Here is a 13,329-nt window from a genome sequence, read left to right as displayed (position 1 = left end):
AATCATATAGTACTTGTCTTTTGGAGACACTTGTATTTAAACATAAGATAGTCATTGCATGTTAGAGATGATTTAATCTGTTATTTGAGCAAGTCATCAAAGAAGGTGTGGGGTTCTGGGGTTGGAATGACAAGGCGTGACTGTCTACGTGACCAAACTGATCCCAGTTAACCCAGCTTCCCTTTTTTCTTGCCCATAGAGAATCTTTAAGGTCTTTCCTACCACGAACCCCACTTTAGTACCACCATGCTCAAGGAAGAGAATCTGGGGAGCAGAGAACTGGCTTTCTCCACTTTGGAGCCCCTGGTTTCACCAGTAAGGAACTCGGTCTCTGCTTCCTGCTTCCTGGCTTCAGGGTCGCATCAGCCTTCCCTGGTTGTGTCTGGTGCTCTTTTAAAACACATCTTGGGGGGCGTCTGGGTGGCTCAGTTGGTTAAGTGTCTGACTTCGGCTCAGGTCATGATCTCACAGTCCGTGAGTTTGAGCCCCGCATCAGGCTCTGTGCTGACAGCTCAGAGCCTGGAGCCCGTTTCAGATTCTGTGTCTCCCTCTCTCTCTGCCCCTCCCCTGTTCATGCTCTGTTTCTCTCTGTCTCAAAAAGAAATAAACGTTAAAAAAATTTAAATAAATAAATAAATAAATAAATAAAACACATCTTGGGGCGCCTGACTGGCTCAGTTGGTAGAGCACGTGACTCTTGATCTTGGAGTCGTGAATTCAAGCCCCACACTGGGTGTAGAGATTACTTAAGGAAGCTTAAAAAAAATGAAACTCAAAAATTTAAAAACCAAAAAGCCCCCCAAAATTAAAAAAAAATTGAAGTGCCAGGTGTGAACCCTAAGAGTAATAGTAGCAATACTACTCTTAATGACTTTTCTTGAGCAATTGCTGGGCCCAGGCACACACATCCTCTCCTTGAACACTCACAACGTGCTTACCAAGCAGATACTGCTATGATCCCCTTTTGACAGACATGGTCATTGAGGTCTGGGGAAGGGTAGGTAATACAGTGAGGTTTCTCACCCCAGGTTGTCCATTTGTTAATGGCATGGCTGATATTCGAATTCTGATTTTGATCTAAAGACAGCTATCTCTCGATAGTACGTGGGGAAGAAAAGGTTTCAAAACAGTATAGAACTTTATTCAGCAATGAAAGGAACAGAGCATGTTATGTGCCACAGCAGGGATGAATGTCACGATAATTATGCTGGGTAAAGGAAGCTAGATGAAAATGTACACACTTTATGATTAAATTGACTTGATACATTCAATTGATAGAATTCTAGAAAACAGACTGATAGAGAGTAACAGAAAGCAAATCAGCAGTCGCCAGTGGCTGGAAGGGACAGGAGGGAGACGGGATCCATTCTCTTGACTCTCTGGGTTGTGGTGGTTTTCCAGCTATATAGAAATGTCAAAACTATGGGGCGCCTGGCTGGCTCAGTTGGTGGCGCACACGACTCTTGATATCAGGTAGGGAGCTCGAGTCCCACATTGGGTGTAGAGATAACTTTAAAATAAAATCTTAAAAAAACAGAAAGAAATGTCAAATCCATCAATGTGTACAGTTTAAATGCATGTAGTTTATTGTATGGCAATTATATCTTGATAACGCTTTAAAAACTCAATTAGGCATGATACTGGTTTGACTTTTTAAAAAATTTTTTAACATTTATTCATTTTTGGGAGACAGAGAGAGAAAGCATGAGTGGGGAAGGGGTAGAGGGAGGGAGACACAGAATCCGAAGCAGGCTCCAGGCTCTGAGATGTCAGCACAGGGCCCAATGTGGGGCTTGAACTCACAAATTGTGAGATCATGACCTGAGCCGAAGTCAGACGCTCACCCGACTGAACCACCCAGGCGCCCCAGATTCTGGTTTGATTTTTAAGGGGAAAATGAAAACATATACAATGCATATGTATATAGATATGTTAATATATGACTTCACATGACTCACAAGGCCCTGTGTCATCTGGTCCCTGACCCTCTCCCCAGCATCATTTCTCACCACCCACCTTCCTGCCCTCCATCTCCCAAGCATTCTCTCACCTCCTGGCTTTCTCACTTGTTTTTATGCCCTCTGCCTGGGACACTGTCTCAACTCCTTGCCTTTCCTTGGTTAACTCCTCTTGACTTTTTAGGCCTCAGCTAAGATGGCCTCACCTCCCTCAGACCAAATCACTTCCTTTTTGCACCTGGTGTTATAATGGTTTAAGCCTTTTCTCTGAAGTTACCCTGCAAGTTCTGTGAAGGCAAGAGACTGTCTTTGGTTTGTGGAGGTATTCTTAATAAGTAGCACCAAGCCTGGCACACAGTAGGTATTCGCCAGATATGTGCTTGAATGAATGACCAAAACGGTACTTTAAAATCTTAGTGAATAAGAACCATTTCTATATACTAACCTAACAGTTTGTCAAAGCACATGTGATTGATATTCTCCAATCCGCAGGCCAGCATAATGTTAGCAGTGATTATCAAAATAACATGCTCACAGAGCAGTTAAGAATATAACATTAAGAGTCATTCAGGCCTAGTTCTACCAGTTGCCAGCTAAGTAACCTTGGGCAAGTTAGTTTATCTCTCTGAACCTCTGTTTATTTCCACACATAACAGGGATAGAGATATTCTGCCATTGTTATGAAGTTTCAAGCAGATAATGCATGGGAAACGCTTAGTGAAACCTGCACACAGTCGGTGCTCAGTTACTATTGCACCAGCATTGCTGCTCAGACCAGCTGAATACCATCTGTCAACAAATGCCTCACACTCATTCTGACTCTCTTCTTTTACGGAGCATTTCTTGTATGCTACCTCAGCTGCCCCTACGGGAACCTTGCAAGGAGGTGACACAGTTGTTATTATTACCCATTTTGTTATTTTTTAAAAATGTTTATTCACTTTTGAGAGACAGAGAGTGCGAGCAGGGGTGGGGCAGAGAGAGAGGGAGACACAGAATCCAAGGCAGGCTCCAGGCTCCGAGCTGTCAGCACAGAGCCCGACACAGGGCTCGAACTCACAGACCGGGAGATCATGACCTGAGCTGAAGTCAGACGCTTAACTGACTGAGCCATCCAGGCACCCCATTTACAATCCATTTGAAAGGGAAGCTAAGGGACACCTGTGTGGCTCAGTCACTTGAGCATCCAACTCTTTAGGCTCAGGTCATGATCCCAGGGTCTTGGGACTGTGCCCTGTGTCGGGCTGGAGATTCTCTCTCTCTCTCTCTCTCTCTCTCTCTCTCTCTCTCTCTCCTTCCCCTCTCCCCTTCTCATGCTCTCTTTCTCTCTCTCTCAAAAAAAAAAAAATTAAAAGCAAAATAATGGGAAGCTGAGGCCCAGAATCGATAAATAGCTTTACCAAAATTATAGATAAGGCAAACAGAGGCACCAAGGGCCAATCCTGTAACAGTTTAGCATCCTACAGAGGCTAGCTGCTGGGGTCTTGTCTGCTCCTTGGACATAAAAGTGACTGAAGGCCCCTATCTACCTCCCTCCTGAGGCAAGCTCAAGTTTGTCTGCAAGTTCCTGGGACTCTGTGTTCTCTCAGCCACCAGGCTGAATCCTGTTCCTACCATTTTATCTCAGTTGCATCTCACCTCAGGCAGCTGATAACTTCTGTCTGCTCAGCTCCAACGGCAGGTGGAGCATCGCCTCCCTTCCTCAGTCCTTATGCTAAACTCTTCCCAAACTCCCTCACCTAACATCCCTACCCCCCGGCCTGTACACCATTTCTCCCCCTTGCTCCCTTACACTTGCGGCTTCTCCGTTCCCCAAGACTGCCCTCCCTCTGGGCTCTTCCTTTCCCACAAAAACACCGAAATATCCCCATTTGATTAGGCAAGACACTTCATGTTCACACACACACACACACACACCCTCCTCAGATATCATCTACCTTGAAGCTCAGGGCTCAGCCAAAAAAAGAAAAAAAAAAAAGGCCCACCTAAGCTGGCTCCCACCTCATTTATCTCAGAGTTTGGAAGATTTGCCTTGTTTGGCTGAACACAAAAGCCTGTTCAGTGGTGTATCCAACTTAATTTTTTTCCTGTTATTAAAAAAATGGATACATTTCACATAAAACCCTGGTTTCAGGCTTTTTTTTTTCAAAAAAATGGGAAGCTACGACAACACGGGGGGCCCCCACTCCAACATGGCAGCAATAAGCTGAAGTGGAGTGATGGCTGCCCCCCTGGCCAGGAAAGACCTCCACACTTCACCAGAATCCACCTGGCTCCCGGGTTTGTGTGAATCAAAAGTCTGGCCTCTGGAAGCGTTTGAGTTGTAATCCCTTCTCTGGTGATATAACCCAACTGGCAGAGGTTTTACGTCAGTCTTCTTCCTTCCCTTCTGTAAGTGGAAAGACCCAGTATAGAGATATTCATTTTTCCACTGATGTAAATTATACTACCACCCCAAATTAGATAGCAGAAACAGTTACATGCAGTTTGGTTTTAAATATATTTTCCACCCCAATGCAAAAATGTTATACAGCATATTTAGAATCTTTCCCCCTCTCACAGTAAAGGTTTTTTTCATGACAACTAAAATTCCCATTATTCAACTGTCTACCATGTGCTTTCAGATTTGGGGATGATTCTAGCTGATTCCAGAATTGTAACTGAAGAAGCATCATTTCTATCTTGTCAGTAGCCTGCAACAATGCAGCCCCTAGCATGTTTGATTCAATGCACATTAACTGCATTGTTCTTCACTGTTCAAAGCTCAATGCATGTTTTCCAAGGCAGCTCCCATCCCTCTTAGACCTGACTCTGATTTTGCTACCTCTCCCAATTTACAAGTTAGCTGACCCTCAATTTCTTCCAACCGGCCTTAGCCTGCAGCAGAGATAAGCTGGTCCTGTGTAAACTTTCTCTCTCACTGCTGACATCGACTATCCATCTGATTTGTTTTCACCTGAGGAGTGCCCCACAAACACGCTCTGAAAGGGCAGAACAAACCCTAAAGCAGCAGTTCTCAAAGTGCAGATCCCTGGGCCAGCCGCATGGGCAGCACTTGGGAACTTGCTGGAAACTCAGACTCTCGGCTCCACCCCAGAACTACTGAATACAGATCTGAATTTTAACAAAATCCCCAGTTGATTCTTAAATAAATAAATTTCTTTAGTGAAGAAGACAGTGAAGTAAATAAAAGAGAGGGTGATACCACAGCGGCTAGGGAGAGGCCGCTTTACATACAGCAGCTGTTCTCAAACTTTTTTGGTCTCAGGAGCCATTTACACTCTTAAAGATTGTTGAGGACCCTAATGAACTTTTTCTTTTTTTTAAGTTTATTTTGAGAGAGAGAGCGCGCACCGTGGGAGGCACAGGGAGCGCGGGGGGGGGGGGGGGGGGGGGGGTAGGGAGAGAGACAGAGAGAGAGACAGAGAGAGAGAATCCCAAGCAGCTTCCACACTGCCATAGTGTAGAGCCTTGAATTCACAAACCGGGAGATCACCACCCGAGCTGAAATCAAGAGTCAGCTGCTTTAATCGACTGAGCCACCCAGGCGCCCCCACCCTGATGAGCTTTTTAAACGTAAGCTATATATCTGTGGTACTTGCCATTTTAGAAATTAAAATAAATACTTTTTAAAAGTATTGTTGATGCGTTGAAAAATAGTAAACATTACATATTAACATATATTTTATGAAAGTAGCTCTATCTTCTAAAACCAACAGAATTAATGAGAAGAGGGGCAGTGTTTTTACGTCTTTGCAAATCTCTTTGGATGTCTCCCTTAATAGAAGACAGCTGGGTCCTCCTATCTGCTCTCTTGCAGCATCACGTGTCGTGTGGTCTTTGAAACACTCTACTGCACCCTTGGGAGAGAAACAGTGAAAATGGCAAATATTGTCCGAATATTGTTATGAAAACAGTTTTGGCTTTGCATAACCCTGAAAGGGTAGAAGTCCCCAGACCACTGGAATCGGTGACGTGAGGCGGTGATGGAGAAAGGCCTCACAGCTCAGCGGCATATAAAGCAAGTTCTCAGTGATGGGTCCTTTGTGGGAAGACTTTTCATTTTAAACAACATAGAGGCTGTGCGGCAAGGGTGTCAATGTGACTGCGGGTCCCACCTTGGTCCTGGAGTGGCTGCGGGACGATGGATAGTTCCCTTGCCCTCTCTGAGCCTCAGTTTCCCGGTCTGTTTTACGAGGAGCGCGATCTCTAAAATTCCAGCCCCGTCGCAGCTCCCCACCCCCACCCCAAGTGTGTGGGAGGTCCCAGCGGGAACTGTGGAGTAACTGCGTCGTTTGCCCAGCAGAGGGCGATGGAGACCAGCCCTGGCTGGACACCTTACACTCCACCGGCCCTTCGCCGCCTCCCCGCCCAGACATAAGATCGCCTCGTGATCAGGGCGGTTTCCTTGGCACCAGTTGGCAGCGGCTATCTCAGGCAACCTGGGCCATCTCCGGGTAGCGGCTGGGAGCCTGAGAGCCCTTCACATTGACCCACACGTGGTCAGGTTGGGATGCTCTGATTCCCCCAGGAGGTCTGGGAAGAGCCGAAGGGAAGAAGTGGTGGAGGCAGACACATTTTTTTCCCCTTCTGGGCCTTTCGGTGAGGAACCACCCAGGAGCTGTTGACTCCTCACTGGGAAAACCGGGCGCGGTGGCCGGAAGGGAACAAGACGGAGCGCTGTGCCAGCTCTCCCAGGGGGCTGCGTGCCTGCAGGCGCGGGGCTGTGCTTGCATCAGCACTGCCAGGGCTGGGGCAGTGGCCGCCAGCGACGTCAGCCGCCTTCCCAGAAGAATTCCACTGCCTGCGGCCAGAGGCCCGGGCGGTGTGGGGGCGGGGGCTTTTGGTTTCGGAGGATGACACCACTTGCTAGCTGCGTCTCCACTGTTGTCATGGAGACGACGGCATCCCGACAGCCTTGGTGAGGCCATCCTGCCTGTGACCCGGACCTACTCAGGAAACCACGAGTTCTACGGGCGCTGACCCAATGAGATGGTCCTGCCGGTCCTGGTTCTTCCCTGGGGACGCCCTGCTGGACATCCTTATTATACAGCATTATCCAGACTCGAAGCACTCTTAGAAACAACCCCCACCCCCAGAAAATCGAAGCCCAAAGAAGAGCAGAAGAGCCCTAACACAGGATGTGCCTGGCAAAACAGACTTTTCAATCCTCTCAATTCTTGTGTGTGTGTGTGTGTGTGTGTGTGTTATCTTTATTTCTATGAAGCAGTTTCTTACGATTCTCTCAAAACATCAACTAAAATGGTGGATATGACACTTGGTCTCCAGAATTGATGCATTTTACTGCCCTGAGACTATGCATTTAGTCTTCAATTATGTGTTAAAAACGATTGAGAAGATCAGAGCAAAAATAATCCTAAAGAAGGAATAAGAAATAGATGATAATTATTTAAATGCAGCTGGGGCGCCTGGGTGGCTCAGTCTGTTAAGCATCTGACTTGAGCTCAGGTCATGATCTCGGGCTCTGTGCTGACAGCTCAGAGCCTGGATCCTGCTTCAGATTCTGTATCTCCCTCTCTCTTTCTGCCCCTTCCCTTCTCACAGTCTGTCTATCTCAAAAATAAACACACATGAAAAAAAAATTTTAATTATAATAATTTAAATGCAGCTAACATTGAATGCCCACTATAGGTCAGGCACTGTGCTAAACCCTGTACAGTCATTACCACATTTGGTATTCACCACCTCTCTGAGGTGGGTTTTATTGTTTTGATCCACACTTTGCAGAAAAAGGAACTGAGGCACAAGGTAAAGTAACTTGTACATGTCCTACAGCTAGTAGTTTAATATTTAGTAATTAATAGAATCATACCCTGATCTGTAGTAGGCATTCAACACAATTGCACTCTGCTTTGGAAAGATTGGAAGGAGGGTAGTGAACACAAACATCCCAAGAAAACCTCATTCATTCATACTGTTTCCATCTAAGATTTCTTACAATTTGAAAGCAGGCTAGGGGAGGGTTCCTATTTTCTCCATGGGAAAAAAAGTTGCTAAGCAAGTATTATAAACCAAGTGAGGATATTTTCATAGGACACTTTGGAGTTTAGAAAGCCCTTTGCTACCAAAGATTTAACTTCATCTTCACAACACTCCTGAGGAGTAGTAAGAACTGGTCATCTGAGCCCCATTTACAGGGAATTTTTGCTTTTCACAGAAAACCTTTTAACCACTAAATATAAAAGTGGTCTTCAGGGACACAAGCATAGACCACACATAATAGCCAAAAAGTAGAAACAACCCAAATGTCCATCAACTGATGAATGAATAAATAAAATATGGTATATACATCTAATGGAATATTATTCAGCCTTAAAAGTAAATAAATATTCTGACACATGTCACAACATGGAAGAACCTTGAAGACATTATGGTCGGTGAAATAAACCAGTCACAAAAGGGAAAATTGTGTAGGATTTCACTTTTATGAGGTACCTAGAATAGACAGTTTTATAGAGACAGAAAGTAAAATAGAGGTTATCAGGGGCTGCAGCGGGGGAGGGATGGGAATTGTTGTTTAATGGCTATACAGTTTCCGTTTGGGAGAGCGAAAAAGTATAGAAATTGATGGTGGTGATAGTTGCACAACACTGTAAATGTACTAGATGCCACACAATCGTCTACTTAAAGATGGTCAAAATGATAAATTTTGTTATGTATATTTTGCCACAGTGAAAAAAAAAATAAAGAAAACCAAGCACGTCAGTGCTCTCCATTCTTATTCTACTTTGTCTTTTAAAGGGGGATTCTCATGTGTTTATTCAAGCAGGAGCAGCTCTAACCTAAGACCCACTTCTTGACTTTGCAGGGTTGTGCCTCCGCTTGAAAGTAAGAAAACGTCACACCTTTAAAAATAGCTCACAATCGTGTGTTTTCACTAAATACAGGAGACTGGTATTCCCCTCAGGTATTCCAAATGAGCAAGATCTGGTAGGGCAGGGGGAGGATTGGGGTGAGTCACTGGTTTGGCAGGTGAGGTCATCATGGGGTGACCGTCTGCATGCAGCAGGCTCCCCACCTCCCACACCTCCCATCTTCCCCCCTCAGGGGTGGCTAAGTCAACAGCCAGCTTAGCTGGGAGTCTGGCTGCTCTGGTGTGAAGTTCAGTGGGAAACATTCCTCCTTATGACTCCGTGACTCAACACCCCAACAGATGGGTTCACGAAGGCTCTGGTAACCAAAGCCAACTCCGAGGTCGAGACTCTGGACTGCCAAGTCATGGTCTATAAGCAGAAGAGGGGAGACATACATCCTTGGGAAGGGAGAGGAGAGAGCTTGCTTGTTGGAATGCTAAATATCTAAGAAATGATGGAACTGTTCTACTTATCTTGATTATCCCGATTAAGACAACTTAAGAGAGTGGCACACGGAAGTGGACAGTAAATATTTGCTGAATGATTCTTACTTTGGAGGAGTTCAACCACTAGAATAATTCTAAAGTACTAGTAAAACATATATAGTGTTAGGTGTTTATCAACTCTTGTTTTCTCAAAGAGGCACCAGAATTAGAGCTTGATATGTTTTTGTGGAATTGACACAGGTTTCACATGGACACCGATGGTACCAATACAAAGAACCATGATGTTTATTATGTAGGTGACTAGGTTATAAATAAGTGGTAATGTGAGGGGACTTTCTTGGACATGTTTGTACACTCATCTAGCAACCATTAGCAAAGATACCATGCGTGTAAGATGAAAGAGAGTGAGAAAGAGAAAGTTTTTGATTTATTTGTTTTGTCTTTTTCCTCTTTGGTCTCTAAAATGTTGAGTCAATCTGGTATGGTTTAAGGTACACGAGCCTTAGTGTAAGGCAAGCCTTGTATTAGGCAGGGACTCTAGGTAGCAAGGGGCATAGAATGGATTCAAATTAGCTGGGGGGGGGGGGGGGAACCAAATGATGGCTTCAGGCACAGCTATATCTAGGTGCCCAAATGATAGTGTTAAGGATCTGTTGTTCTACGTCTCTCAACTCTGCCTTCATAAGCATACATGATGGCCAAAAATCTTCCCAGTAGCTCTGGGCTTACATTCTGTAGGCCTAAGAAGCCTCATTAAAAAGAAATCTTCCTTCCCAACAAAATTATCTCACAGACTAAGAACCTCACACACTGAGAAAGAGGTAGATGCTGTTTCCATAATAAAAGGTAGTGGTTGCTGGGCAGGCAAAAATAATAGGTGTCTACTCCCTGGGCATAAATGTATATGTGTGGGAGAGAGGGTTTATCGTTTAGGTGTCACTTTCCTAGTTTGTGGGTGAGTCAATCTGGGGGGGGGGGGGGAGGGGGCGGTGAAAGGTTTGTGCCCTGGACTCAGCAGCCCCAGGTCAAAACTCTGGCTTTCCACTAGCTCTGTGGCCTCCAGCAATTCACTTAAAAGAGATCGTAGCTAATAACTACCGTGTTTTGAACATGAGATAATTGCTAAGCATTAGGTGCATTATCTCATTTACTTGACAGTTCTGCAAAGTATTATTATTGTTGCATTTTATAGATGAGGAAGCTGAGGTCCAGAAGGATTAAGTGACCCACCCAAGGTCACAAAGCTAGTAGGGGTCGTTCCAGCTCAAGTCACTCTGACTCAAAGTACGTTCTCTGGGTCTCACTCTCCTTGCCTGCAAAACGGGCATGAGATGGAGGAGAAGAAGGAGGTAGAGAAAGATGAAGAAGAAAAGGAGGAATAACAGTAAAATGCCCATAAGAAATTAAGTATGCAATAAATCTAGTTCTCTTCATCTGTTTCTTCCACTCTCTTCTTCCCTTGCTTCCTGTCTGTTTTTTTTTTCTTTTCTTTCTTTCTTTCTTTCTTTCTTTCTTTCTTTCTTTTTCTTTCTTTTCTTTCTTTCATACTGTCCTGACTTCTCCTTCCTTCCTCCCTCCTTCCCTCCCATCCTTCCCCCTTTCCTTCCTTCTCCCCCCGCCTCCCCCCACTTCTTTTTTCCTTTTTCTAACCTCTTTTCAGAGTCCTAGCCTGGTTTAGGGTGCTATTTATGAATCACAATGGAGGCAGGACAAATACTGGGGCTTTATTCATTACTGCACACATCCTCACAAATATGGCACCTCTAGAGGAACCCACAGCCATGAACGCCAGTGCAGCACTGTGGTTTGCACAAGATCGAGTTCTAGTTCTGGGAACTAGAACCAAGGCGAATGGCATTCCTTCAAAGCCCACCTCATGCCTCCATACTGGCGGATCTTTGCTTGAAACTTCTGCTAATTTGTTTAATTTGAACTACTCTGGCCGAGGTCAGGCACTGGCAGGAACACCCTCTCTCACTGGTTTTGGCTTCAGCCCTTGCCTGACCTCTTGAGCCCGCCTGGAGGCCCCGTGAAAGGGAAAGGAAGTGAGGGCCAAGTGAAGACCGCCTTGGGGCTTTGAGATAAGCACCTTTCATTTGGATGTGTTGTAACTAGAAATCAAGAAGAGTTGACATTCAGCAGAGAGAGCTGGACTGTACCCGGATGCTGGGCTGCTGGGCTGCTGGGGGTGGGCGCTGGGTCTCCCAGGCAGAGGCAGGGGTGACACCTAGGATGAGGCCTTTCTGAGGAAAGCCAGGTGGTAGGGGAGGGGAGAGGACTTGGAAAACAATAACCCTCTAGCTCCTTAATAACCATTTTATAGAGTTCAGGCCTTGGGGACAGGAAGTCCACAGAGGTGGGGCAGAGGTAAGGGCTTTGTCTCCCCACAACATCCCCCAAAACTCCATCACTCCCAGACTCCCCCACAACAGCTCATGGAATGTGTGTGAGTGTGCGAGCCATTCTGCACATGCCCACAAGCCCACACCCAAGACTCTCGGGTCATTCGGGTTCCCCACTTGGGTGTGCCCTGCCCTTGGGTTCACCCTCTCCCCTCTTGGGGTGCCACACTAGCAGCAGAAATTGCCTCCTACTCACCCCTCTCCAGCCTAGGGGGAAAGGCTCTTGTGAAGTGGAGTGAGGGTTGAGGAAAGGGGGTCCTGGGCAGCTCACACTTAGGACAGCTCAACCCTGACACAGAGCACTTGTAATCCCCATTTCTGTAGATGAGGAAACTGAGACCCAGGGGTTAGCTAATAGGAACACGCAGTGTCTGCTAGCTGATTTCTTTTAATTCATAGATTTCCATCACCCTCAAGATGCCGGGCACCTGGCACCGTGATTTCCTCACTAGCACTTCTCACGTTTTAATGTGCACATACATTACCTGGGGAGCTCATTAAAATGCAGATTCTGATTCAGCAGGTCGGGGAGGGGCCTGAGATCCTGCATTTCTGACCGGACAGAGGACACCACTGCTGCTCTGGGACCACACTCTGAGTAGCAAGCCTCTGTTTTCAGCTGCCTTTGTCATGAGCCTGGAGAGGAGTACATTTAAGCTCGGCATTCAAGTAGCAGCCAGCGATGGGAGGGCTAGTGCTGTGCTATATGAATTGAGATGTGCTGTGAGTATAAAATATACACCAGATTTTGAAGATTTAGTGAGGATAAAGTGATGTAAAATGTCTCTTCAAAAACTTTTTTTGTATTGGGGCGCCTGGGTGGCTCAGTCGGTTAAGTGTCTGACTCTTGATTTTGGCTCAGGTCATGATCTCCGGTTCACAAGTTCCAGCCCCACATTGGGCTCTGCGCTGAGAGTGCAAGACCTGCTTGAGATTCTCTCTCTCTCCCTCTCTCCCTGTTCCTCCCCTGCTTATGCTCTCTCTCAAAAAAAAAAAAAAAAAAAAAATATATATATATATATATATATATAAACTTAAAAAACTTTTTGTGTTATTACATGTCACAATGATAGTATTTTAGATATACTGGGTAAATAGAATATATTCTAAAACTTATTCCACCTGTATCTTTTTTTCTTTTTTAACGTGGGTACTAGAAAATTTTAAATTGTGCACATGGCTTGCATCATATTTTCACTGAATAACTCTGGTCTAACGCAGTGGTTCTCAACCAGGCAGGAGCGATTTTGCGCCCCCCAGGGAATATTTGGTGATGTCTGGGACATTTTCAGTTGTCATAAATAAGGGTGTTGTTGCTGGCATCTAATGGGCAGGGGCCACAGATGCAAAGCATCCTACGATGCATAGGACAGGCCTTCACAACAAAGAATTCTCCAGCCTAAAATGTCAATCCTGCCAATATTGCAAAATTCTGGTCTAGAATCATCTGTACTGTCTCTGAAATTATTTATTTTATTACTTGTCCATTCATGGCTTTTGTCACCTCTGCTAGCATGAGTCCCATGAGATCAGGGACGTCGCCTGCCCATGGATCCTAGAAAAGTGCCTGCTGTGGGGCACACCCATTCTGTAATATACACGGAGACTCCAACCAGGAGTCTACACCTGAGTAATATACACCTGAGCC

At 45.5% G+C, this 13,329-nt stretch overlaps 1 pseudogene; it reads right to left on the bottom strand.

Moving 5' to 3' along the window:
- The window catches only part of LOC132675971 (transient receptor potential cation channel subfamily V member 5-like), a 29,727-nt pseudogene extending 23,390 nt beyond the window's left edge, over positions 1 to 6,337 (bottom strand).
- Positions 6,338 to 13,329: the final 6,992 nt, after the last annotated feature.

Source organism: Panthera onca, chromosome A2, assembly GCF_046562875.1.
Source record: "Panthera onca isolate mPanOnc1 chromosome A2, mPanOnc1 haplotype 2, whole genome shotgun sequence".
Classification (NCBI taxonomy): Eukaryota; Metazoa; Chordata; class Mammalia; order Carnivora; family Felidae; genus Panthera; species Panthera onca.
Note: the sequence above shows the minus strand (reverse complement) of the source record. Positions and strands in the feature narration are given on the sequence as shown.